Here is a 25,830-nt window from a genome sequence, read left to right as displayed (position 1 = left end):
CAAAATACAAACCTGAAAATAGTTCAGATTCCTGTTGCAGTGAGGAGTTTTAACCCTTGTGCTCTATTATGGGGTCCAGATGACCCCACCCTTACATTGATATGTGATCCTCCCATGACAAAGGTGGACATGATTCCATGTCTGCCACAGACACCATTGAAGATAAAAAATCCTTGAAAATATAAGTTGAGCGTTCTGTCTCGTGGGGTCCAGTTTTAATGTAAACATGCCTAGGATAGCACAAGGTTTACAGAGAACCCCTCCTCAGGAACAGGCAAAAAGAGGAGCAGTCCTGATGACTCTCTCCAGGAACTGAAAACATGAAGGGAAGCCTCATGAACGGCGACCTTCCTCAGGGACAGGGAACATGAAACTTGGCCACGGCGACCCTCCTCAGTCAGAGACACATGAAGAGTAGCTGCCCCGGCGACCCTCCACGGGGTTTTGAAGTATGGTCCTGGCAGTGGCCCTCGGGAACAGATGGATGGAGGTGGCGTAGCATGGGTTGAAAACAGTTGTAGGAAAACCCATCTGATGTGGCATGGCATGATGTGGACAAACTGGACTGAACAATTCCTCCGCCCTCTCTAGTTCCAAACAGGAAGTACCTGCTGGCTCCAAAAACAGCTATTACTCTGTCAGAAAAAACACCTTCATTTTAACATATTCTTGATAATCCATTTTTTTTTCTTTATTACAAGTTATTTAAGTTATAAAGTGGCCAGTCAGATGCCTCAGTAAGAGAATGTGGAGCCTGCAATCAAATGCTTAAAATATGTGATTGACAGATTTTCCCTAGCCTGGTTTCAGTAAAAGGGGTGTGGCTTTCCAACATGCTCACTACTGATTGGTGACAGTAGTTGCCATAGCAACGGTGAATTAGACCAACTTGGACCAATCGCTGCTTACTTGTCTGGCTCCAAATCACGGCATCTGTTTCGCAGAAAAACAGCGTCTGAATTGAGTTTGTGTCGCTGGAGCCAGAAGAAAGCCACCTTCTAGGGTGATGTTAGTCAGTCCACCTTTTTGACACAGTCAGTGGGCGTTGACTGTAGTAGTAAAAACCTCCTGCCACTGCAGCAAAAATTCTGCAAGGAACTCAGTATGCAGGAGATGAGGAATGGTTTCAGAAATCGGACAATGTATTAAATATACTTTATTACAACAAAAATCCACGAAGAAAAAACAAATGTGATAAAGCAGAGGACCTAACTATGAAGAACTGGAAAACCAGTAAAAACAATCTCCGGGAGAGCGGCAGATTCCAGGTGGACCATCTGTGCTCCTGCACTTGGCCGTGGACCACTCCTCTGGCTTGTCTTGGCCGTGGACCACTCCTCTGGCTCGTCTTGGCCGTGGACCACTCCTCTGGCTCGTCTTGGCCGTAGACCACTCCTCTGGCTCTTCTTGGCCGTGGACCACTCCTCTGGCTCGTCTTGGCCATGGACCACTCCTCTGGCTCATCTTGGCCGTGGACCACTCCTCTGGCTCGTCTTGGCCGTGGACCACTCCTCTGGCTCGTCTTGGCTGTGGACCTCACCCCCACCTGTTCCCCACTCCTATCTGGTTGAACTCTATTCAAAAACTTAGTTGTAGAGTTAAATATGAAAATTCCTCTTTCATAGTCCTGGTAAATCTCCTGTCCGTCCTGGAATAGGATCTCTCCTATATGTGGACATCTTCTTTTTTTCCGGAAATCAGGTTTTTTAGGAGTTTTTCTTTACCAGGAATGAGAATGAGGGTCTAAGGACAAGGATAACCAGTTTTACTTAGCCTGTTTAGTTTAGATCAGCAATCAGCTTTTGTTTATATTTTATGACTGACGAAGCCCAAAGAGGCAATTGTTTTGTGATATTGGGCTATATACATATTATTGAATTGAAAATTGAACTGAATTCAACGCACTGAGAGTAATTAACTTAATGAAGACTGATCAACCTTAACATGACGGACATGAAAACAGAACCCGAAGAAACATCCCAAAAACCCAGCTGCACAATCCTCTCAGAAGTGGATGTTCCATCAGTCCTAAAGATGCTCTCTGGTCCTTCTCATATATATTTCCCTATTTTTATTCTGCTCTCATATTCATCTCCTACTGACTTCATTATCTCCAACATACTACATAAATATGGAGAGCTTAGTTTGTGTTTTGTCACATGGAAGGATGAACCATGGGGAGGACTACAGCTAAATCCTCTAAAACAAAAGACTTGATTAAATTAAAAAAGGTGTATATGGTTAAGTGCCAGCAGAACTCCAGCTGCTGCTTCCTACTGTTTCGTACCGTCACGAGCAAATCCTTCGAGCTGTCTCTCACACCTCCAAAAAAGCAGGATGTCACCCCGTTATGGCTGTATAGGATGAAGGATCTGCTCATGAGACATAATCCATATTTTCAAGGATTTATTCTGCTAGCATCTTTATCCTCAGTAGAAGTGGAGGGAAAAGAGTGAGGGTTTAGAGCTCTGATTGCCATGCCTACCACTCATAATGAGGTGTATTACAGAGCCGATGTTGTAAGATTAGAATGACTTAAGAGGCGTCGGCAGCCCTGCAAGATCAGGAGCGAGCGCACAAGACCACGAGGTAGGAAGAGGAGGATGGTTAGTGGTGAAAGGGAGTGGCACCGAGACAAACGTGAGGAAATGTTCACGGAAAAGACGGAACAAAGACGAATGGGATGGTGAATGGCAGTGCTGAAGGGAGAGAGGGCAAAGGAGGAGAGGAGACAATAAACCAGCAGAGGTAATATCTGCATTCCTGTCAGCACAAAGGAAGTGAGGAGAGGCTGTTATTAAAGCACTGAATGTCTCTGACAGTGATATCAGTCCATTTTGTTCCCGTCTCCTCTCTGCCCCGACTGGGATTCAGAAAAGCCTGACATGTCATGCAGAATGCTCAAAGGTAACTGCTCCTTGTTAACACAGAAAAAAATTAAGCAGAGGAATAGAAATAGGGCTTCTTTTCATCTGGTCCCAGCTGTCAGCAGATAATGTTTTAAGATCTGGATGTCTTTTATTTAAATTTCAATAGTTTAGGAAGGAAATGAAATAAAAATAATCATATTTTACTCACTCAGTGTGCTTTTATGTTTAAATGATTTAATCTTTCTTCTCTTGAATATTATTTGTGCAGGTAAATAAAAAAATCAAAAATGAATGTGCAAATATGTAATTGAGGAAACATGCCCACATGTGTCAAAGTCAAGGCCCGGGGGCCGGATCCGGCCCTCCGGATAATTCTATCCGGCCCTCCAGATCATTTTATTTTATTGTTATTAATGACCCGATATTATGTTGCGCTTATTATTAACCTGTATAATTTTGACAAAATATATATTTTTTTGCAGAGCAAAACATTAAAAGTTATTTAAGGTTTAAGTTGATTTATGGGCTGCACGGTGGCGCAGTGGTTAGCGCTCTTGCCTCACAGCGAGAAGGCCCCGGTTCGACTCCCGGCTGGGACCTTTCTGTGTGGAGTTTGCATGTTCTCCCCGTGCATGCGTGGGTTTTCACCGGGGACTCCGGCTTCCTCCCACCATCCAAAAACATGCTTCATAGGTTAATTGGTGACTCTAAATCACCCCTAGGTGTCAGGATCACAGTCATTAAGCAGTACACATACAGTCACACGAGTACATGACTGAAAAGATAAATACATAAAGATACGATAGTAAAACCTACAGAAAAAGTAGTTGAAAATACATCACTTACATGCACAATTGTTAAATGGTACAGAATAAAGTAATGTAAAATGAAGGGTAAGAAGGCAGCTCCTCCAGTGTTTCAGGTACTAGATCTAAAACGAAAGTCACTAAACTTGATGATGTGTTTTTAGTGGAATCCAGCCCAGACAGGAATTTGAATATGAGGATGAGCAGTAGAGCTTGTAAGGTGTAAAAGAATAAGTTTAAATCTCCCACAGACATATTGTTGTTTCAGTTTAGTTTACTGTTAACATGAAATAGTTCTGAGGGTTTCTTTTCAGTTGTTTTGTTGAGAGTAATTGTTCTTTAATCCTGCAAAGAAACAACACTAGTGTAAAGATATGGAGTAACTCATCGTTTATTTATGGGGAAATGTAGTTATGACGATGAAAGAAAATTCAAATCAGTCTTGAGGAAGACCAAAGGTAAACTAGAAAATTGCATTACCTCCGATAATGCATGTGTGAATGCATTATCGCGCTAATGCGGTAGTTGTAAATTGCGTAAATTGCTTAAATTTGCAGTAGGTGCTTAAATTGTGTAACGTGTATTAAGTGTATAAAGTGTATAAAGTGTGTAAAGTGTGTAAAGTGCTTAAGTTGCATTAACTAGCATTAATTGCTTAAATTGCGTGAAAATCGTAAAGTGTACGAATACCAAAAGTTCGTGCATTAATGTCCTGAACGTGCTGAACGTTTTGATACCAATATTGTAAAAGTTTTAAGGTGCAGTAAAAAGTTTTAAATTTTCCCATTGACTTAACATAGGGCTGAAAATTCGCATAAATTGCGTAATATCGCGAAAACTGTAAATTTTGCGAAAACCAAAAATACAAGCAGCAATGTCCTTAACGTGCTGAACGTTTTGATACCAAGATTGTGTAAGTTGCATAAAGTGTGATAAAGTTTTTACGTTCCAAAAAACGTACGGAAGATGAAATAAATAATAATAATAAAGAGAAACAGAAACACAATAGTGTGAATGCATTGAATGCATTCACACAATAAAGGACATAAATGATTTACTATACTGATATGTAAAGCATGTGTTTGTGATGAACTCTGTGGAGAGTGGCTGGAGGTTTCCAGTGTTCTGACGGTTGACAGGATGATGTCTTCTCTGGTTTCATGAGCGTTTCTGGCTGACACACATCCAGAGGATTCACTGTTCTTTGATTATTCCGTTGGTTCACAGCAAGGCCACATCAGACGGAGCGTTGTGTTGTCGTCTGCGTGTTTGTTACAGCTTCACGAGTGCTGCTGCTGCTGGCTCTCCAAAGGTCTCTAATTATGTTCGGGGACTGGAGCCTTTTTACTGTTTTTTTAGTAAAACAGAGCTTTTGACAATACAGTTCTGATTGTGGTTTTGGACCAACAATGGTGCTGTGATTTGAGCAGTTTCTGTCTGTGACTGCTGCCAGAATGACTGAGAGTGAAGGCCACCTCCAGCATCTCTCCAACAACCCACTCCATGCTCGAGTTTACGTCATCGAAAGAAAAATGGAGGCTTTCAGCAAAGTGAAAGTTACTGCAGCAACAATTAGCTCTTCATAGTTGTGTGATTGCTTAGTAAGCATTCAGCACACTACAGTAATTCTTCTGCTTCTTTCCGTCCGTTTTTCAACACAAAAATTTAATCACACTTTCAGTAATTTCAGTAATCTTGGTATCAAAATGCCTGTTCAGGACGTTACTGTTTGTATTTTTTTTATTCATAAACTTTATAGTTTTTGAAATATTGAGCAAAATAATGCCCCATAGGAAATGAATAAGAAAGTCTTCAAATTTCTAATCTTTAAGTAGATTAGCAACAAACCTTTAGATATATTCATGAGGTATATTTTCATATTTTATAGTAATTAAAAAAATTGAGTTTACCTAATATTTTAGCAACATGCTAACATTTTTGGCTACTGTAATTTGTTATGTAATGTAGATTTTATAGTCTAATTTAGAGCCTAGCTTCTATTTTAGCAACATGCTAACGTTTTTGGCTAATTTGTTATTTACTGAGGTTTTTATAGGCAAATTTAGAGCTTAGCTTCTATTTTAACAACAGGGTAAAATTTTTGACTAGTTTAGTTTACTGAGGAATTTTTGGCCCATTTGGAGTTTAGCTAATATTTAAGCAAAGAGCTAGCTTTTTCTTTGCCTAATTTGGAGTTCAGCTCATATTAAGGCAACACACTAAATATTTTATGCAAAATTGGCATTTATAGGGGATTTTTAAGCAAATTTACTACATTTTTTTCAGAAATTTAGGTTACCTTCAGCGCTCTTTCATAGTTAGTTGACTAAATTTCCAGTCTTTTAGCAAATTTAACATTTTGCAAATAGCTTTTGCATTTTCAACAAATCACTTTAGCAGTTAAAGTAAATTGTGTCACATTGTTTTAGCAGAAAGCTTCAGCATCTTCAGCAACTACTTTCAGCCAAAAACATTCACACTAGCATTATTGCAGATAATGCAACTTTTCTACTTACAATTTAGCTTCATTTTCATGATGAAGCCATAGAACAAATGTTTGAGAAATTACCCAAACTCAAATGTAATGTAAAAGTAAGGGTCCTGTTGAGGGACAAAGGTCATACAGGTGAGAAGACAGATTCTATGTGCCTTTTTTCAAATGAGGCTGTAGAAAAACACGTTTTACAAATATGCTAATGCTAACCAACACCAAATATTGTCTTTTTGGTGACTGTATGACCTTAATATAAACATGTACTTTTTTATTTATCCAGTTGCAGTCTCAGGTAGACATTCCCGGTGCAGGGCCGTGGCCCCTCAGGTGTGCTCGTGAGCCTTCCATGTGCTGACGTCTCCAGACTAATGAGACTTCCCTCCGAGCTTTGCCGACATCTGAAGATACCAAGATGCTGAGAGACAGATGCCTGTGATGGATCTGTTCAGCTGCCGTTCAACCGCCAGGCAAAGCGGCGCGCTGGCAGAGGAACAACAAACAGCGCTCCATCACTATTTCAGCACCGTCGTCTTTTAGCTGAACACATTTGCTATCTGTTATTTAATGCGTACAAACTCCTCAGTTAATTTTGAATTTTAAACTCTTAAAAAAATAGCTCAAATAATTGAAGATATTAATTTTAAGCTGTTGCTTTATTCCTAAAAATGTGATAAACTCAAAGCCCTGCAGTAAGCACATGCAGCATCGATTCTACAAAGGGTTAAGTGACTGACAAACCTGCAGTCGGAGTGCAGGAGTGGGCGGACGGTTGATCACTGTAAGGAGGAGAACACAGAGAGGAGCTGGCATTATTACTGTCAGTGGAGGAGAGGAGGGCACAGGGCTGAAGGGCTTTCATCTCCTGGAGGTGGGCAGGAGAGCCCAGCCACCGTCTGATGGTTAACACTGAGGACAGGTGCCCCTCACCATGAGACCGTGCGGTCTGAACCCAACTGTAGGCAACTTTTCTTCTTTAAAAACTTAACATTCAGGATTATGGAGTGTGTGAGTGTATTCAAATACTATGTTCCATCATTTATTATGTTCTAGAAGTAACCAACGATAGGTGAAATCTGCAAAGTGGGATATTTTAAGGCTGTAAATCTCCTCACTTATCATTTTATACACTTTACTCAGACAGACGTCAGCATTTTCACACTTTTTCTCTCTTAGACTCTCAAAGTTCAAACCTTCAAAGAGAAATAAGAGAAATGATATAAAGATTCAGGCAAAAAAAAAAACACTACAGGAGACATAGCACTGAGGAGGATGATTGATAAGGTCTACAGCCAATCAGGATGCAGAACAGAATGCGCAATAGAAAAAAAAAAAAACATTTAAAAAGAAAGCTAAATTACACAGAAAAAAAACCCACAAAACAGTAAAATCATGAAAGTGGTTAAAAAAGACCATCTGATGAGATAGATGGATAGATGGAAGGAGATCTTCACTCCCTCTTGACCCGTAATATACCCTGTTCTCTCAATACAAACAAAAAGTTGTCTTCCTTAAAAATGCTATGTAGCCTAGCATGCTAGCAGCATCCAGATCTTCAGTACTTCCTGTCAATCATTAGAAGTTACTGCCATTATTTCAAAAGGGGATCTATGATGAACTGTGCTATTACCAGGGATGCAACGATTCCCTTTCCCCAGGATTCAGTTCAACCCTCTACTTTTTTCTCACAGTTTTGCTTCCATTTGATATATAACTTGTATATCAAAAAACAACAAAACACTAAAACTTAGAACAGGGGTGCCAATTATCACGATCGACAGGTCGAGGTGTGGGTAGAGTGTTGGCCACGGACCATCAAAAATGAAAACACAAAAAATGAAAGTACATTTTAAAAAATCATAAACAACATTTTTTCAGTCAATTCTACAAGATGTAATGATACTCTATCCCCACGATTCAGTCCAATGGTGTCACATGCAGTTTGGTATTAAACTGAAAATTGCAGGATCCTTAGTGATTAAAAACCTGATTGAAAAGCATTGAAGTTTACAAATGTTATTGATAATTTTACCGTCTCAGATTAATTATACTGTAGGTGTGAATTTCACTTCTTGAACTTTGAAAGCAGATTCACTGATCAGGAGAAATATCTCAATAGATTAAATAGATTTTGCTTTTATTTTGATTCTCAGCACAAATGTTCATTTCTATCTGAGACTGAATAAACTATGAAGACGTTTAAGTTAAATAAAAAACACAAAACTGCAGATAGCCATTATTTAGCAAACTGATGAGTTAACTTGTGTTTGAGAACTGAACTTATACTGCCAAATGTAGCTGAATCGATGTATTTGTTCACGGTTGCGTGTTTTATACTAAATACTGCATATATGTGTGAACAGTTGCTCAGATTTAAAACCTGGATGAATCTCTCTGAAGCTACAGGAGAAGAGTTTCTTAATGGAGAAGTGAATATGAAAAGAGTCACAGCTGCTGGACTGAGCACACATTAAATCAGCAACATCAGCAGCTGCAGATTGAAATCACAACTGGAATTCTGATGGTAAGAACGTCAGTGTAAGTGCAGCACATCGTCTGATTTTCATTCCGCCTCAGGCCAGGATCATCTGCTCCTCAACTACAGTGAGGAGAAGAGAGGCAGAGAGCGTTATTGGGATCTCACAGGTCTGATGTGTGTCAGGAATTCACTGTCAGGTAGAACTTCACCTTTGTAGCAGCAGAGAGGAGTTTAAAAGAGTGCTCCAGAAATAATGTGAAGTCAATTAACAGAGAGGAAATAATATTTAGACATTTTCAATTCCTTAAGAGGGCAAAGAGAAACTTTTTATTGATCTACATATGTGATTTTCAACACAAAAGGAAAATGAAAAAGTACTTTTACACACTGAGGACATTTTCCAAGAGCTTTTTTACTGCAGAAGCTCAAGATGTTTCACTTCAAAAAGTCTGATTGAGCTTCACTTGTAGAGGTTTTATTTAAAAAAAAAAAATCTAGATTTATAGCAAAACTACACAATGATAAAGTAGACAAGTGAACTGTAAGGATTTCATGTTTGATTCTTTCTGAGGTTTTGGAACTAAATTTAAAAAATGAATTATCAAGTAGAGCTGCCACAGATGATTATTTCAATTGTTGACTAATCTCACATGTCATTTTGATTAGTCGACTAATCATTGATTAAATTATTGATTAGTGGACTAATCACCGATAAAATGTTTGATTAGTTTGATTAGTTTGACTAATCTGCGATTATTCTTGGTTAGTTGACAATCGCAGCTTGATTTTTTATTGGTCAACTCCTCGCCAATTGATTTTTCATTTTTATTAGTTGACGAATCAGCAATTGTTTTTTTTTTAATTAGTTGACTTCTCGCGGATTGTGTTTGTTTTAATAAATTGACTAATCACCGAATAATTTTTTATTAATTGATCAACTAATCGGCATTTTTTTTATTTCTTTAATGATTGACTAATTGCAGATTTTTTTTTCTTTATTGGTCGACTAATCACCGATTGATTTTTTTGATAGGTTGACTAATTGCCAATTATTATTATTTTTTTTTAAACACCAATTGATTTTTTTTCTATTGGTCGACTAATCGCAGATAGAAAGTGCGCACCATAGTTTGGAGATAAAAAATAAATAAATAAATAAATAAAGACTAATCAGCTATGAAATTAGTCGTCAACTTCATAATATTTGACATAGTCGTGACTAATCGACTGATCATGGCAGTAAGAGGAGTTTAGTTTATTTTTTCTTCCCTTGTTCTCTTTTTCTCTGTTTTTTTCATGTCCCATTGTCGATCGTAGATGTAGTTAGAGACATTTTTTAAGTTGTTTTGATGATGAATTTTATCTTCAGTTTCTATTCACAGTTATAATTTGAGTTCTATTCAAGTCTCATTTCATACTTTATTTTTTCGGGTGCGTAGAGTCAAGGAGGTTGAGGGTCTCTGTGTGTTTCATTTTTGAATTTTAAATCATTTTAAGCTTGTAAAGCACTTTGCATTACCGTTGTTTCAAAAGTAATTTATAAAAAAAGATTGATTTGCAAAAGTGAAGCAAATGTGTCATTGACAGGATTTTTTTCTGACATTTTTTTCTTTAAAGATGTATTGAATGAAATATCTTGGAGATAAATTAATGCCATGACAGAAATTTACAGTAAAAGTGTTCCAAAACCAAAAAACATAAAACTACTGCACAGATTTTTATAACAATTATTTGGCCAACAGCAATTTGAAAAACAAAACAAAAAACAAGCAGTACTCAAAACCCTGCCTTTTCCTGTGATGAGACCCAGCCCCCACACCCCCCAGAAATCCAAAACAGACCATTTTTGTGCTTAACTGTTGCAGACTCAGTGAACTCCACACGTTGTCTGGACAAAGGAGCTGTAATCCTGCATTTGTCTGAAGCGTTTTATTCCTCCAAAACAAGCTTGTGAGTGAATGCAGAAAGTTCTGATGCATGAATGTGCGTGCTGATGCAACGTGTTTGTGATCTGCCGGCTAAAAATGCTCTTTCCTTCTGTGATATCTAAGATATGCATGCTTCTTTTTTGTGTGCCACCATGTGATGCAACACATGCTGCAACATGACACGCCGACAGCAAAACGCTTTCCACTGTGAGCAGGCAGACAAGGGCATCGGCAACGTCTGAAGGAGAAAGTCAGGAGACTTGATTCAAGCTTTGAAAACCATCAATACTTTTGTAGCCCTTTAACACCTGGGGCGTCGCTGGTGACACTGAAACACGAAATATTTAGCATACTGTAACGTTTCAACACCATCAACGTAATTCCAATAGATTCTGAGGGAGAGAACAGCTCACCAGTAATCTAGAAAATATATCAGAAAAACAACATGATAGACATCGAAGTAAAAAAAACAAAATTCAGCTAAGCAAAAAAAATGTGTTGCTATCTGATGCACACCAGAAAGTAATAGGTGCTAACAACATAGTAATTAGAAGACAAAAAATATTGCATTTTTTTATTATTTATTAAAGGGACATCAAAGTAAAAAAAAAAAAGAAATAAAGAAAAAATATATATTTCCTATCTGGTGCTCACCAGATAGTATCTGGTCTTCACAAGATAGTAACCAGAATTTTTTGTTTTAACTAAAGGCACATCAAAGTGATAGTAATTGTTGCTCACTAAAATAGTAACCATAAAAAAACTTTTTTTTTTTCTTACTTAAATTTTATTGTTTTACTGGTATCTGGTGCACACCAGATAATAACTGGTGCTCAAAAGATAGTAACCAAAAAAATAAATAAAAAAGTACCTTCAATTTTTTCTTTTTTTTAACTGGTGCTCACCAGATAGTGACCACTAATTAATGTTATATATATATATATATATATATATATATATATTTTTTTTTAACTTTTTTTTACTTCAGTGTATAGCAGTTTACTTCTATATGTTTTTTTCTATAATGTTACAGTTTATTTTTTGAACATGCATTCACAAGCTGTGCAGCAGCGTCTAGCAGTTGGTATTCATGCAAACATTACTGACATGACTTTGACTACAGTGAAAAATCATGATGATTTTCATTAATACAGTTGCAGGAATAAAGAAATCCAACAAACTTATGTGGACAAAATGTAAAAATCATTAAGTATCTCTTGCAGTTTATTTGTTTTTTGGAACCCCATCAGCTTCCACAAAGTGGTCACTAGTCTTCCTGGGGTGTATAAGCATAAAATGTACACATTTTCACATGAACTTTTCATAAAATGTACAAACCAATTAATCATATTTACATTAAAAGCTAAAGTAAGGTCAGACCAAATTCATTTTTGAACCCATCATACTAATAATACATACATTTCATAAAAACAAAACAAACAAATCGTTACAGTTTTTGTAAGCGGTCCGTGTTTGTTAGTTTTAAAATCTTTGTTAAATGATGTTTGTCATTACTAAGCCTTATCCTCCCAGAAAGTTGATTCCATGCAACAGAAGATCTAAACAGAAGTGTTCTTCTCATACTTGGACTCTGAAAAGGGAACATTTAAATCGCCAGAGCTAACCTGACCAGTTTGTTCAACCAAACTATTGTCAATACTCAGTCAGGTAACAGGATGCATTGAACAAATGTTTTGTACCGAACACAATGCAGTAAAAAGTATGACTGTTTTTGGAAAAATGATTGATAATTTAGGTAGTTTCAGTAAGTCCAGCTGATTTCCTATCATCTCCTAAAGGTCAAACACATGGATAATCATGCAGTAATCAGAATACGAAATCAGCGTTTGAGCAGTGCAGGCGCTTACTGCACCACTTCTCTCTGGGCCTGAGCCTTCACTGCTTCTCATTTCCCTGAGTCACCAGCTTTAATTGCATGAGAACAAAAGGTTAAAATAAGAACAATGTCTTTAATAGACCTACCGGGTTATGTAAGCTTTTGCTGCAAACACTGAGAGAATGAATCTCCAGAAAATCAAGAACCTCACAGCTGCAAATCTTTTCCAGTGTTGTTCAGGCCAACACTTCCTCTACTCACATTGTGTTTGTGCATGCACACCAGCTCTCTGCTGCACCTCAGGAAAAACTAAACATTTACTAGAATCTGGACAAGTAATACTGGGACATTCTGATTACAAATACGGCTGCATACATGTGAGATACAAACGCTTCAAAATGTGCAAAATTCTAAAATTTTAGGTTTGTTTACATGGCAGCAGTTATTTTAGTCCTCGCCTTTAACATCTCTAAAGTAAATCCTTAGAGCCACATTCTAATAAAAATCCTGTTTTTAGTGTTTTCAATGTTTTTGTGACATTTTTCTGATGATAGAAGACATTTATGAGGGAATTCTAGCTTAAAGTTGCATTTCTGGGTTTTTCTTTATTCAAATCATCGTGAATCAGGTGCAGATGAAAAAGTCAAATTTGGAAAAAGATTGTAAAAAATGCACATGGAGCTCCCTGCTCCAACGGGGAGGGAAAGGGGGGATGGGGTTGCACCACGCTAACGGTCCCGCCCACAACTCAGAAGGGAATTTCTAATGAACTTCTGCCACTCTGCAGGAACTATGTCCTAGAAAATGACAGTTTTGTTCCTTTTTTTCTGTTAAAAATGACATGATCACAATTAAAAGACCACTTGGAACATGTTCAAATAGATCAAAAGGTGATTGGACTGGGACTTTAATGTGTTTTATCTGTAAGGGAGCATAGTTACAACATTTTTCCGTCCTTGACCTCAAACAAAAATTGGGATGGTTTTTTTTTTTTTTTTCCTCCCATGTCAAAGTCATTTCATCTGACCTGCAGTAAAACGATCACAGAGATGACATAGAGACATCATGAAACAGTGGTTCTAAATCAAATCCTAAAAATATATATATAACTAACAATATCAATGAATGTAGCAGACCTGAATAAGAATGCTCTGTTTGTTAAAGGTATTAAAAAAGCATCAGTGTGACCCCGCCTTCCTCTGTTTGGATGAAAATCTTTTGTCGATGCTTAAACTAAAGCGTCTGAGCTTTAGTTCGGTAACCTCGCCCACAGTCGGCTTATTTAGCTTAAGCTTTGTTTGGCCCAGCAGCAGTCCTGTTCAGCATCCTCTGATATTTACAGAGAATTTTCTGTAATTTCAACAATTTGAAGAATATTTATGAAATTAGAAATTTTGGAGATGTGTCAAACAAAACACTCAAATTGATTATGTCTAAAACCAGTAAATGCTTAAATCTTCAGGAAAATTCTAAGGAAGTTAGTGGATGACAGGATTGCAAAGTGTAAAAATCTATTTATCCATTCTAAAAGAGAAAATGACAAAAAAAATTGCAGACATTTTTGTCTGAAATTGCAGAGTTGTAGTAATATAACAAATGAAAAAGCAAACAAACCAAAGCTGCATGTTTGTGACCAAACTGTAAAACAACTGAGGAGGAAATGAGATTTGCAGCATTAAAAGCAAACAGGAAAACTTTGGAACAACGCATGTCCAGGAGACTGTAAAACAAATGAACGACTGTATATAGTTTGAGCAAGTAATGGAAAATATGAGAGAGGTTTTTTATAAACATGTCAAGTTTAAATGATCAAAACATTTCATATACAGCATTTATTAAATGAATGACTTTTTTGGGAAATCTTCAGTGGAGACATTTGTGGGGTTTTTTTAGAAGTTTCAAAGGAAAAAGAAACTCCATTTACCATTTCATTACTTTTAACAATTTAAAAATATATATCAGTTGGAGAAAAAGGAGAAACGTCTATGACGGGGTCTGCAACCTGCAGCTCCAGAGCCACATGTGGCTCTTTTTAATAGATAAAACATTTAAAAGTTACTAAATGTTTTAAAGTAACTACAATAGGAATTGAGAAAGTACTAAAGGGGAAAAAATGTAAACTGACTCAAACTTGAAATCTTTTACAAACAGATGAAGGACAGTGCATATCATAAGTCAAAGTACAACAGGAGTGTCAAACTCTATAGTTTTAGGGAGACAAAATCCAAAACACACCTTAGGTCTCAGGCAGAACAGGATACACTTTTATTGAACACTCTAAAAATACATTTTAAAACTTTTGAACTGTAGCTTTTTAACATAATCATGAACTAAATATATATCAGTACCTGTGATAATGCTACTGTGAATGTTGTAAGCTGAATTTGGCGGCTGAAGATGCTAGTTCTGATAGCTGAAGATGCTAAAATTTATAGATAAAAATGCTGAAGCTGATTGGGGAAATCACTGAAGCTGATGGCTGAAAACACTGAAGTTGATAGCTAAAATCACTGAAGCTGATAGCTGAAGATGATGATATTGATAGCTGAAAATGCTGAAGCTGATAGCTGAAAATGCTTAAGTTGATAGCTGAACTCACTGAAGCTGATAGCTGAAGATGCTGATATTGATAGGTAAAACAGCTCAAGCTGATAGCTGAAAATGCTGAAGCTGATAGCTGAAAATGCTTAAGTTGATAGCTAAAATCACTGAAGCTGAGGGCTGAAAACACTGAAGTTGATAGCTGAACTCACTGAAGCTGATAGCTGAAGATGCTGATATTAATAGGTAAAAAAGCTCAAGCTGATAGCTGAAATCACTGAAGCTGATGGCTGAAGATGATGATATTGATAGCTGAAAATGCTGAAGCTGATAGCTGAAAATGCTTAAATTGATAGGCTAAATCACTGAAGTTGATGGCTGAAAACGCTGAAATTGATAGACAAAATCACTGAAGCTGATAGCTGAAGATGCTTAAATTGATAGCTGAAATCACTGAAGCTGATGGCTGAAAACACTGAAGTTGATAGATAAAATCACTGAAGCTGATAGCTGAAGATGCTTAAATTGATAGCTGAAATCACTGAAGTTGATGGCTGAAAACGCTGAAATTGATAGATAAAATCACTGAAGCTGATAGCTGAAGATGCTTAAATTGATAGCTGAAATCACTGAAGCTGATGGCTGAAAACACTGAAGTTGATAGATAAAATCACTGAAGCTGATAGCTGAAGATGCTGATATTGATAGGTAAAAAAGCTCAAGCTGATAGCTGAAATCACTGAAGCTGATGGCTGAAAGCGCTGAAGTTGATAGGTAAAATATTAGCTAAATGTCAAATTAGCCAAAAAAACTAAAAAAAAAAGAAAAAACTAGGTTAACCAAAACAGCTAGCATGTAGCTGAAAAAAAACCTAAATTCACCAAATAAGACCCTGGGTGTTGTCTTTGTCACCGGTCCCTCACAGTTAGTACCCATTATTACCCAAACAGCAGGTTGCATAAAGGATGTGTTTGTCTACATAGTGCATTCACTACTTGTGTACTTGTGCTGCTTCCCTCTTTTTAATGAGCATGTTGCCCCCATACATATGCAGAAGTCCTAATCCTTGTTGGCGCTTTACTTCCTGTGTATTAATCTGCCTGCTCGTTCTTTCTATTTTCGGAAACCTCTTCATTGGGATCAATGTCAGCCCATTCGGCTCATTAGGGCTAAGGGTAAATCTTAACTCCGCCGTCGTCATGGCAACGCCACAATCAAGCTGCCGGAGGCATCCGCGGTGCCCTCACCTTCCCTAGCACCCAGATGATGTGAATTTGGTAAATGTCATTTTTTTCGGTCTGAGGTTTGTGTGCAGCGCTGATTGGCTGGGTAAGAGGTGTGCACTTGTGTGTTCGCATATGTATGCCTCTGCGCATTATTGTGCACTCATCCTTCATATACCTGCCTGGAACCTGTCAGAAGAGGCTCTCCATAGGCAGCAGAGCCACATTTGATGACCTGCGCTGCCCTGAAGCCACTTGTGCTCTCGCCTTGAAGCCCTAATCAAAGTTGTCTGTCTTCGGCTGTAACCAAAGCCACTTATCACAAGATGGGATGAGAGCAAAGTGGAGCAGCAATTTGTATGCACAGAAACACTCCCGCTGTCATGGGGTGTGTTAACCCAGGAGATTAAGAACCCCCAGAAGCTTTAGTGTCAGGAGCAGATCATGTTTGGCTTTTACTGATTAGCATTAGTTGTGACATGACAGTGTGATAAACAGGAAACTGAGATGGACGATCTTTGCTGGTTTTAATGCCCTTTAATTCTGCGTCACACTAGCTCACTGCTAAATGGAGCTGTCTTCTGATGCATGGACCGTCTATGGCAGATGTGTCAAAGTCAAGGCCCGGGGGCCGGATCCGGCCCTCCGGGTGATTCTATCCGGCCCTCCAGATCATTTAGTTTTATTGTTAGTAATGACCTGATGTTATTTTGTGCTAATTTCTAACTTGTATAATTCTGACAAAATCTATTTTTATGGAGAGTAAAATATTGAAAGTTATTTAAGGTTTAAGTTGATTTATTCTGGAATAATATTCCTGTCTTTTTATTATTCATATTTATATTTACGGTTTTAAAGATTTAAAAATTGACATTCTGATAGGTTTTTGGACTATTTTGGCATTTAGCTAAGATTTTAGCTACATGCTAGCTGTTTTGGCTAATTTGGGCTTTTTTTAAAGTTTTTTAGGCTATTTTGAAGTTTAGCTTTTTTTTACCTACATGCTAGCGGTTTTTGCTAACTTAGTTGCTCTTTTTTTTAGTTTTTTTAGGCTAATTTAGCATTTAGCTAATATTTTAGCTGGCTATCACCTTCAGCATCTTCAGCTATCAGCTTCAGTGTTTTTAGCTATAAACTTCAGTGTTTTGAGCTATTAGTTTCCGTGATTTCAGCTATCAGCTTCAGTGATTTCAGCTATCAGCTTCAGCATTTTTAGCAATCAATTTAAGCATCTTCAGCTATCAGCACTAGCATCTTCAGTGGACAAATTCAGCTTACGCTAGCATTTTCACAGCTAATGCTATATATATAGTTCATAAATATGTTCAAAAGTTTCAAAGTTTTAAAAATTTAGCTTTAGAGTGTTTAATAAATGTTCATCCTGTCAGTGACCTAAGGTGTGTTTTGGATTTCGGGCCCTTGAGATGAGTTTGACACCTCTGCTGTACATCATCACTTCAGAAAGGAGATCCACAGATTTTTCACTGCTACACTTATTCAGTTTGGTTTATTGGTATTTGTTGTTTTTTGCAAAAACAAAACAAGAGTCCGAGCAGCAAGCAAGTCGATGAAGACAGTCTTATGTACTTTACTTTAGTCCTCAGAGATTTGCTTTAATCAAACTTATATAAGTGACACACAGCAGGTCTTTGCAGGAGAAAAGGATTCATGTTATTCAGCGTTCACTAGAGTATCAGTAATCCAGGGTGGCTGGATGTCATTTTTTACTCATGTCAGGATAAAAGGTGTATTGAGTGCTTTTTTTGTTCCTGCTTTATTCTCTTAGTTTACTCATGAGAGCAAACAAATGAAAACCACAGAAACTAGAACCTCACGAGGATCGGTTTATGAATAGTGGAGCATCATGTTAGCTTTTTGGACATTAGGAGCTTTGAAAACACGAGAGGACGAGAATCGCTGAGGAGGTTAACACCTTAGACGCCTAAACATGACACTTTTAACATATTGTGACTTTTCAACCGTTACGGCGATAATTCCAGTAGATTGTGAAGGAGAAAAGCGGCGTATACGCCGCTTTTCTCCTTCACAATCTACTGGAATTATCGTCTTAACGTTCAAAAAGAACATAAACACTGGAGCTCCACTGTTAAAGGGTTAAACGTTGGATATGTAAAGAAAAAGTGAGAGACAGACGGTTAAATGATAAATAACAAAGGTTATTTAGCGTGTGGGGGAGGTGTCCCGGCTTGGGGGAGGATAATGGATCTGAACTTAATCAGCAATCAGCATTAATGTTGATCCTGTTCTGTTTATTCAATTTAATCATCAAGGACAGGCCACCCCCACTCCCCATGCCAGAGGAGCAGAGCGTTTCTCCGCGCTGCCTTGCTAGGAAAATTGTGGTTAATTTACTCTGTTTATCAAGTCATCCCCGTTAACAAGCCCGCTGACGGCCTCGCCGTCTCCCCCGAAGATGCTTTCTTTGGCTTTGGTGGAGCCTCATTTGGAGCGCAAAGAGTTATTTCTTATTTATTTTCCCCGTTTATTTGGCGTCTGAGTGAGAAGTGAAACAGTGACAGGATTTTCCTTCACATCTCAGCGTCTGAAGGAGCAGATTTGTAACACGGATTACAGTATTACACAAAGATCAATTCGGCCAAAATAATAAAAACTAAATATTACAAGAGGCTGTAATCAAAATAACCAACAGATGTACTCACACTGGATTTAACAGAAGTTTAAAAATATATGATTTCATTATTTTTCTCATAAAAGTAGCAGTATATGAAAACAAACTAAAGACAAACGAGAGAAAAAAAAGGATTTATGGCTTTTCCTCATTAATTCACTTAAACCAGGTTGATTGAACAATAAGAAGAAAGCTCTGTTTTAAACCTGGGTAGATTTTGAAATTATACATTTATTTATCAGTGGTCCCCAATCCCTCAGTCTCTTGGCCACAAAGAGAAAAAAACAGGACCTACATTAAATCAACTGTTTGTTTGTAATCTCTATAAATGGGTTGGTCGTTGCCAAATTTTTGAAAAATTTAAATAAAATTGTTTAATTCTTGAAAATATAGTCAAAAAGAGTCAGTGTTCCTCCCCCTACAGGTTGAATCGAGGTATTACAGTGGAATTTTGTGATTGGTCAAACCATTTCAGTCCCACATCATGATCTGTAGCTCCAGTAATGATAACAGTCTTGCCCCAAGCCCCGCCCCTCTGACTGGATTTTCACATTTCAGCTGTGGGCGGAGTCAGCCTCCAACTTCCCTGTTTGATTACCCTTTAAATTCTGATTATGAAGGACATTTTATTTTGAAAAACTACTGAATTCTCTCCACCACATCCGACTGACTATTGATGCATGTCGAGTCGCTCCGTCACGTGTTTCTCAAAGCGACTGAACTGACTGCTAAATTGAAACTAGCAAAAGTGAAAAAAAAAACAAAACAAAACAGAAAAAATGTATTTGTAAAGTTTGTTTTGGCAGAAAAGATTCAGTGAAGACTAGAAGAGCCTTCAACTTCAAAATAAAAGAAATCTGCATTTAACAGACAAAAACCAGGAGTCTTCACTCCAAATATGGATTGAAAGTTGTTCCCATACACCATGAAAATAATGCAGAATATTCAGCAAAAGACAGTTTAATGTTACAAGAATGCTGCTAATAAAGTAATTCAAACAGTTGATTCATGTTTATAGTTATTTGGAAAAAAACAGTTTTAGTGACTTTTAAAAAAAAAATCTGTGACACCTTAAAGGTCGGATGAGGCTGAAGTTGGCATCTGATTAATTATTTTCCACTTTGACAATTATGTGGTTATGTGTTAAGGGAAAATCTTTATCACATTTTTATGGTTTCTACATGAAATCTAAGGTACAAATAAAGTTTAAATATAAAAAGTTCAGGGAAACTGAGGTAAAAAAAAAAAAAAAAAGTAAAAGAATTAGACGTCAAATTCAGCTTTGTGAAATTATTTCTGGACATCAAACCTGACGGTTGGAGCGCACTGCTCTTGATGATAGATTACCACCTTAATAGCTCAATAGAGAGATGGAAAGTTAGTGGCAAGCAGGAAATCCTAAACGTGTTTTTCTTGTGTGAATCATTTGTCCTGTAAGCACGAACAGGCTGGTGAGAATAGATTGAAGTACGGAGGGCAACGCAGAAAGGCTGAGTGATGAACAGTTGGCCTATCCCATCAATGGAGCCTTCTAACCTGTGCTACAAAAAGCTGCATCCATCACATGGGCAGGCTCCTGAAACATGCAGCTGCGCTTCAGCTGCTGCAGCCTTACCTGTGGAAAGAGCTTTCTTCTTCATCTTCACCATCTTTCTATGGAGGGATTTTTGTGCCACCATACTGCAAGCAAAAGTCACAGTTTTGAGATCAAAATTTTCTAAGTTGCAAACAAAATGTAAAGTGTTAAAAAAAATCATAATTTGCAAATAAAAACATTTAATATTTGCTTTCAAAAAAATTTTTTTTGCGTTTGCAAACTTTCTTTTCCTTAAAAAAGCATATTTTTTCACAGTGACTAATTTGTAAGAAATCCTGTTTACTTTTGTCCAAAGTAGAAAAAACAATCATGAAAAAATGCAACTTTCTTCTAATTTTTTAAAATTTTATTCATGAAAAAAACTACAGCTCATTTATAAAAATCATAATTGTAATGAATGCAACACATGAATTACAGTTTTTTCTTCTGCAGACTTTATACACTAACATGAATAAAAACAGAACCCTGTTGTATATTTGAGCTTTTCTGCTCCTTCTGAGTTCTGTTCAAACAGAAACGGGCCAGAATGGTTGAAGACTTTAGAATTCTGACTGAACAGTGCCGATAGAAAGTCCAACGTTTGCCTTGGTCCCAACCACGTCAATGTGAGGCAGAGACACCTCATTGGATAGAATCTAGACCAATCAGCAGGGTGTTTGGGGCGACACAAACGTAACGCTGAGAACATTTTGAATGCAAAATCAAAGATAGGGCGAAAGCGAGATGAGGCACTATGCATCTAAAACCGTTTAATTTGAAAAAAAAACATTTGCAAATGCAAAAATATTTTTTGAAACCAAATATTAAATATTTTAATTTCCAACTTATTATTATTTTTCTCCCCGCGACCCCGAAAGGGATGAAGCGGTCAAGAAGATGGATGGATGGATATTATTTTTCTTAACACTTTACATTTTGTTTTCAACTACGCAAATGTTGATCTCAAAACTGTGACTTATTGCATGAAATATGTCGGCACAAAAATCCCTCCATATCTGTCTGACTTTTTAATTGCTGATGAAGACACCATCTTTCTTAGAAAAGAGCTAATATCTGAAGTGTATTCTCTTTTTTGAGTTTTTAGCTTCCCCGTCCCAGCAGGACAGCCCTTTTGTTTTTCCAGGTACTGCATTTATCGGTGAAGCCGCGACATTCCTCCAGCTGTGTGTCAAATGAAGCCCGTTTGTGTGTCCCGTTGAAAATGTGTATTTCACACTCGATAGTGGAGAGCAGAATGAAGCCCGTTCGTCTGTTTTTGCTCTCTGGTCGGCCCTCTTCTGACACGGGGACACAAGTGTTGCTCCCAGCTCGGCAGATGTTTGGCTAATGCCGCTCGGCTGTCGACTGTTAATCACGCGGGCTCACGTCAGACGGCCTGCTGCTGCTGCAGTTATGGATTAGTCTCTTCAAGCTATTGACCGCTGGCGAAGCTGAAAGCTGGAGAGAAGCTGATAAAAGACACCTGAGTGTGTGCGGCGTGCCACGGCCCTGGCTGTGTTTTTATTGACTGCTCGGCCTAATCAACATACTGAGCCAAAGGGGGATCTTGTTAGCCGCCATGTTCTGTTTAAAAGCCCGTTTGGTGCAAAGGGAAGGATGGACGGAAACCAGGAAAAAGCATAAAACTACAACAGAAAACAAAAAATAAAGAAAAAAAGGGAAACCAAAAAAGTTTTTTCACCTTAAAGGTGTTTTGTTTGTGGTAAAACCAGGATCAGCTTAAAGTAAGTGAAAAAACAGATTTATATATGGAAAACAAAGTTTAAAACTCAAAAACAAACATTGAAAACTACATAGAAATAATGTAAATATGAAGAATAAAACTATTAATTTGGATAAAGAAAAATCAGAACGATGAATTATGATGAATTAGGACTAATACTTTTTCAGGATTTCAGTTCAGTTTCAGGAAAGGATTTCCGCTTCTGGATCACGAGTGGATGTGGTTATGTATGGAGCTACAGTGTGGCCAATATTATTTGAAACCCAAATAGAACAACTTGAAAAAAATATTGGTGTTTGTCCAAAAAAAAGCTAAAATTATCGAAACTTTTTGTTATTCTAAAATAAACTTAATTATTTGCAGTTTCAAGTGTTCTCTTATTTAAGTTTAATATTCATAATTTCAGTTTCATAATTTCTTTTTTTTTCAGTTTCAATTTTTTTTTCTTTTTGAACTCTTTTTCTTTCGATATTGAATCTGAAAATTTCAGTTTCCAAACACCATTGTGGCGCGTTGGGGTGGGGCTAACACAAAGGACCAATCAATACCGAGTTCAATTTAAGTGCATTCACTCACTCTAGAAACACTGGGATTTACTGTTAAAAAACTGGCTGTATTGTCTGTACTATCATAGCCTGAAGTTCTCCTAAGACGGGTGTAAAAAGCAGTTTTACCGTGTACAAACCGCATGACCAAAACGCTGTTTTAGCCCGTTCAAAGTGCCATCTTGTTATGTTACATACCGACATTAAAAGCGTCGTTAAAATTCTGAAAAAAAAGAACAAAAAAATGTTGAAACTGAAAAAAAGTTTTGAAACAGGACTTTTGAGTTTTGAAACCTAAAAAATGGAACACCTGAAGCTTAAAATAATTACATTTTTTTTAAAATCGCGAAAAGTTTCAGACATTTAAAATGTTTTTTGGCCAAAAACCTTTTTTTTTATTGCTTTATTTGGGTTACAAATAATATTGGCCCCAATGTAGCTCCATACAAAACAAGTATTATTCTTCAGTTTAAAGAGCTGACAAAGGAAAACCAAGACGCATCTGATATTGTTGACCTCTAAAAGCAGTGGCCTGTAGCTACGTTAATAGGTAGAAACGTCTGATCAGAAGTCTCTTGATTCACATGCATTCTTATTGATTGCTTGAAATAAACCATTTCAATTAAAGCAAAATTACATAATTGTATTTAAAGGTGATAATGCATTTATTTAAGGAGAAAAATGCTTCTAAACCAGGAGTCTCTTTGAAGACAAAACCATAGACCAAACACTGTCCCGATCACATCAGGTAGGGTTAATCAATGACGTTAGTCTCCGTTTTAGCCTGCTTTTTGACTGTTGCTGTGTTGTGTAGATCTGCTGCCACACTTGGCACCCAAACAAACATAAATCATGGAACTTATCTCCAGTTTTTCCTCAGACAAGAACAAATCACCCAGCCGTCTCTGTGGTGCTTGTTAAAATCATGACTGATGCATGTTTAAATGATAGATCTTTAACTGCTGAATGGAGAACATTCAGATGAGCTTTTCTAGTCCATTAAAAGAGCCTCTTGTCCGCCTAACATTAACAGTTTTTCTCTGCCATGTACAGAATTGTTTTTCTTCCCCACATTTTCACATAAATAAACAACCCCCCCTCTGATCATGAGGCTCGGTCTCCACGTTCCAACATGACACATGCTTATCTCCCGCCTCATCTTCTAAATGCTGTTCCAGCAGAGTTTTTCAGCTCGCAGCATGCCCACTCCAAACTCCACAGAAGGTCCAAAAGTGATGAATCTAGTGTTTCATCACAGCACCACACCAGACCACAGTCCAAGAGCTGCAGATGACTGCCAGGATCCAATAACCCCCCAATTCTCACCTATGGAGGCCCCATGAGGCCTGCTTCATCCAGCTATAGGCTTCTTCTCATCTGCTGCTGCTCTGCCGGCACACAGAGCAATCGGGATTCTCCTTATCAGATGATTCCGGAAAATGGAAAGAGCTAAAAAGCGCTAAATGTTAAAGGATTTCTTTTACACTTTTCTCAAAGAATTGACCAGAAAGATTTGTCTTTCTGTTACTGTTTTGTGAAATATTTTTTGTTGTCTTGCTTGAAATGATATAATTTAACCCTTTAGCACCTGAGACATTGCTGGTGATGCTTAAACACAAAATCTTTAACATACTGTAACTTCTCTACGGAGTCCTTAAAGGGACATAAAAAAATGTAATAAAAACAAAACAATACTATCTTGTGTGCACCAGTTTTTATATGTAGCTACAGATACTTTGAGAATGGCTGCAGCTGAGGATATAGACTGTTAACTTTTTTAAGCACGTGATCAGAAAACTTGAGGAAGATAAATTTAGCAATATTTCTTATGTTAATTTTTCAGAATCATCATTTCAGATGCTCGCCAACTTTCTTAGCATGTGCGGTCTACTTAGCATTTTTGAAAGGGTGTGGGGGTATTTGTTTCAGACAACGTGATTAACGTCATACTGATGAGGACGGGTTGTTGCAGAATCAGACACACATGTTCCTTCCTTACTTGCAGACCATTTTGATTGCACTTTGCATGCACACAAACCACGTGATTTTAAAATGTGTTTTAAGTGACGTTCAGAGATAACATAATTGTGATGGTGGGCAAGCAGAGCTGCAATGTCTTTATGAGCGAGTCCAAAGGTAAAGTAAAAGTCAATTAGCCCTCCTAATGTCATCTTGAGAAGATGTGAGAAGGTTTCCTGGGTGCAAATGACCGCAAATGGCCAGGTAGTCCCTATCTCATGTGCAGGAGTTAGTAAGTGGTGCGCACAAGACAGTAACTGGTGTGCAGGAGTTAGTAAGTGGTGCGCACAAGACAGTAACTGGTGTGCACAAAATAGTAAGTGGTACGCAGGAGTTTGTAAGTGGTGTGAAGGAGTTAATAAGTGGTGCGCACAAGACAGTAACTGGTGCGCAGGAATTAGTAATTTTTTTTTTTGCTTTTTCCCTACATTTTATTTTCCGATGTCCCTTTAGATCAGGGGTATCAAACTCGCGGCCCGCGGGATGATGATTTGCGGCTCCCGTCTTCATATGAGAGATTACTGTTAGTGCGGCTGCGGGATAAATGACAGTTGTTGTGTGTAGAGCTGAACGAACCAATCACGGTGAGGTATATGACTCTGGAGGCGGGACATCGGCGGGCTGTCCAGTACCTCCTCATTCATTAAATCATTCCTCCAGTCAGCTGGGAGGAGGAGGAGGAGCCATGAAGCTGCTGGAAGTGCTTTTACACTGAACGTGATTCGCGTGCCCCGCCCCTCTTTCGGCGAGTAGCAAATTCACAGCTTGCTGCTTGTCAAAAAGGGTGTTTCTGACGTTGCGCCGGGAGTGGGAGGAGCTAGCAGATCCATCCGTGGATGTCTCACTTACAATAATTGGGCAACAAATATGGAGTTTTATTTATGTCAAAACTCGATACAGAAATAAGACATCTCTGCGCACGCATCAAACATTCCGCGTGGACAATTCAGACCCTAGCGAGCGCTTTTTCCTCCTCCACGAGCTGAAAAAGTCCTCGCGAGAGAGACTGCCTACTTCCGCGTGCATGAGTGATGCGCGCGCATGAGCAGAATCTCAGTGAGTGCGCTGCTCTCAGCTCAGAAATGAAGGAGGAGCTGTTAATACAGACATTTGAAACTGAA

The 25,830-nt window shown here is 37.9% G+C and overlaps 1 protein-coding gene across 7 annotated transcripts in view; it reads left to right on the top strand.

The window, feature by feature from the left end:
- The window catches only part of nrxn2b (neurexin 2b), an 802,710-nt gene that overhangs the window by 257,725 nt on the left and 519,155 nt on the right, over nucleotides 1-25,830 (top strand). The window lies entirely within an intron of this gene.

The sequence above is a fragment of the Oryzias melastigma genome, linkage group LG18 (genome assembly GCF_002922805.2).
Source record: "Oryzias melastigma strain HK-1 linkage group LG18, ASM292280v2, whole genome shotgun sequence".
In the NCBI taxonomy this organism is placed as follows: Eukaryota; Metazoa; Chordata; class Actinopteri; order Beloniformes; family Adrianichthyidae; genus Oryzias; species Oryzias melastigma.
Note: the sequence above shows the minus strand (reverse complement) of the source record. Positions and strands in the feature narration are given on the sequence as shown.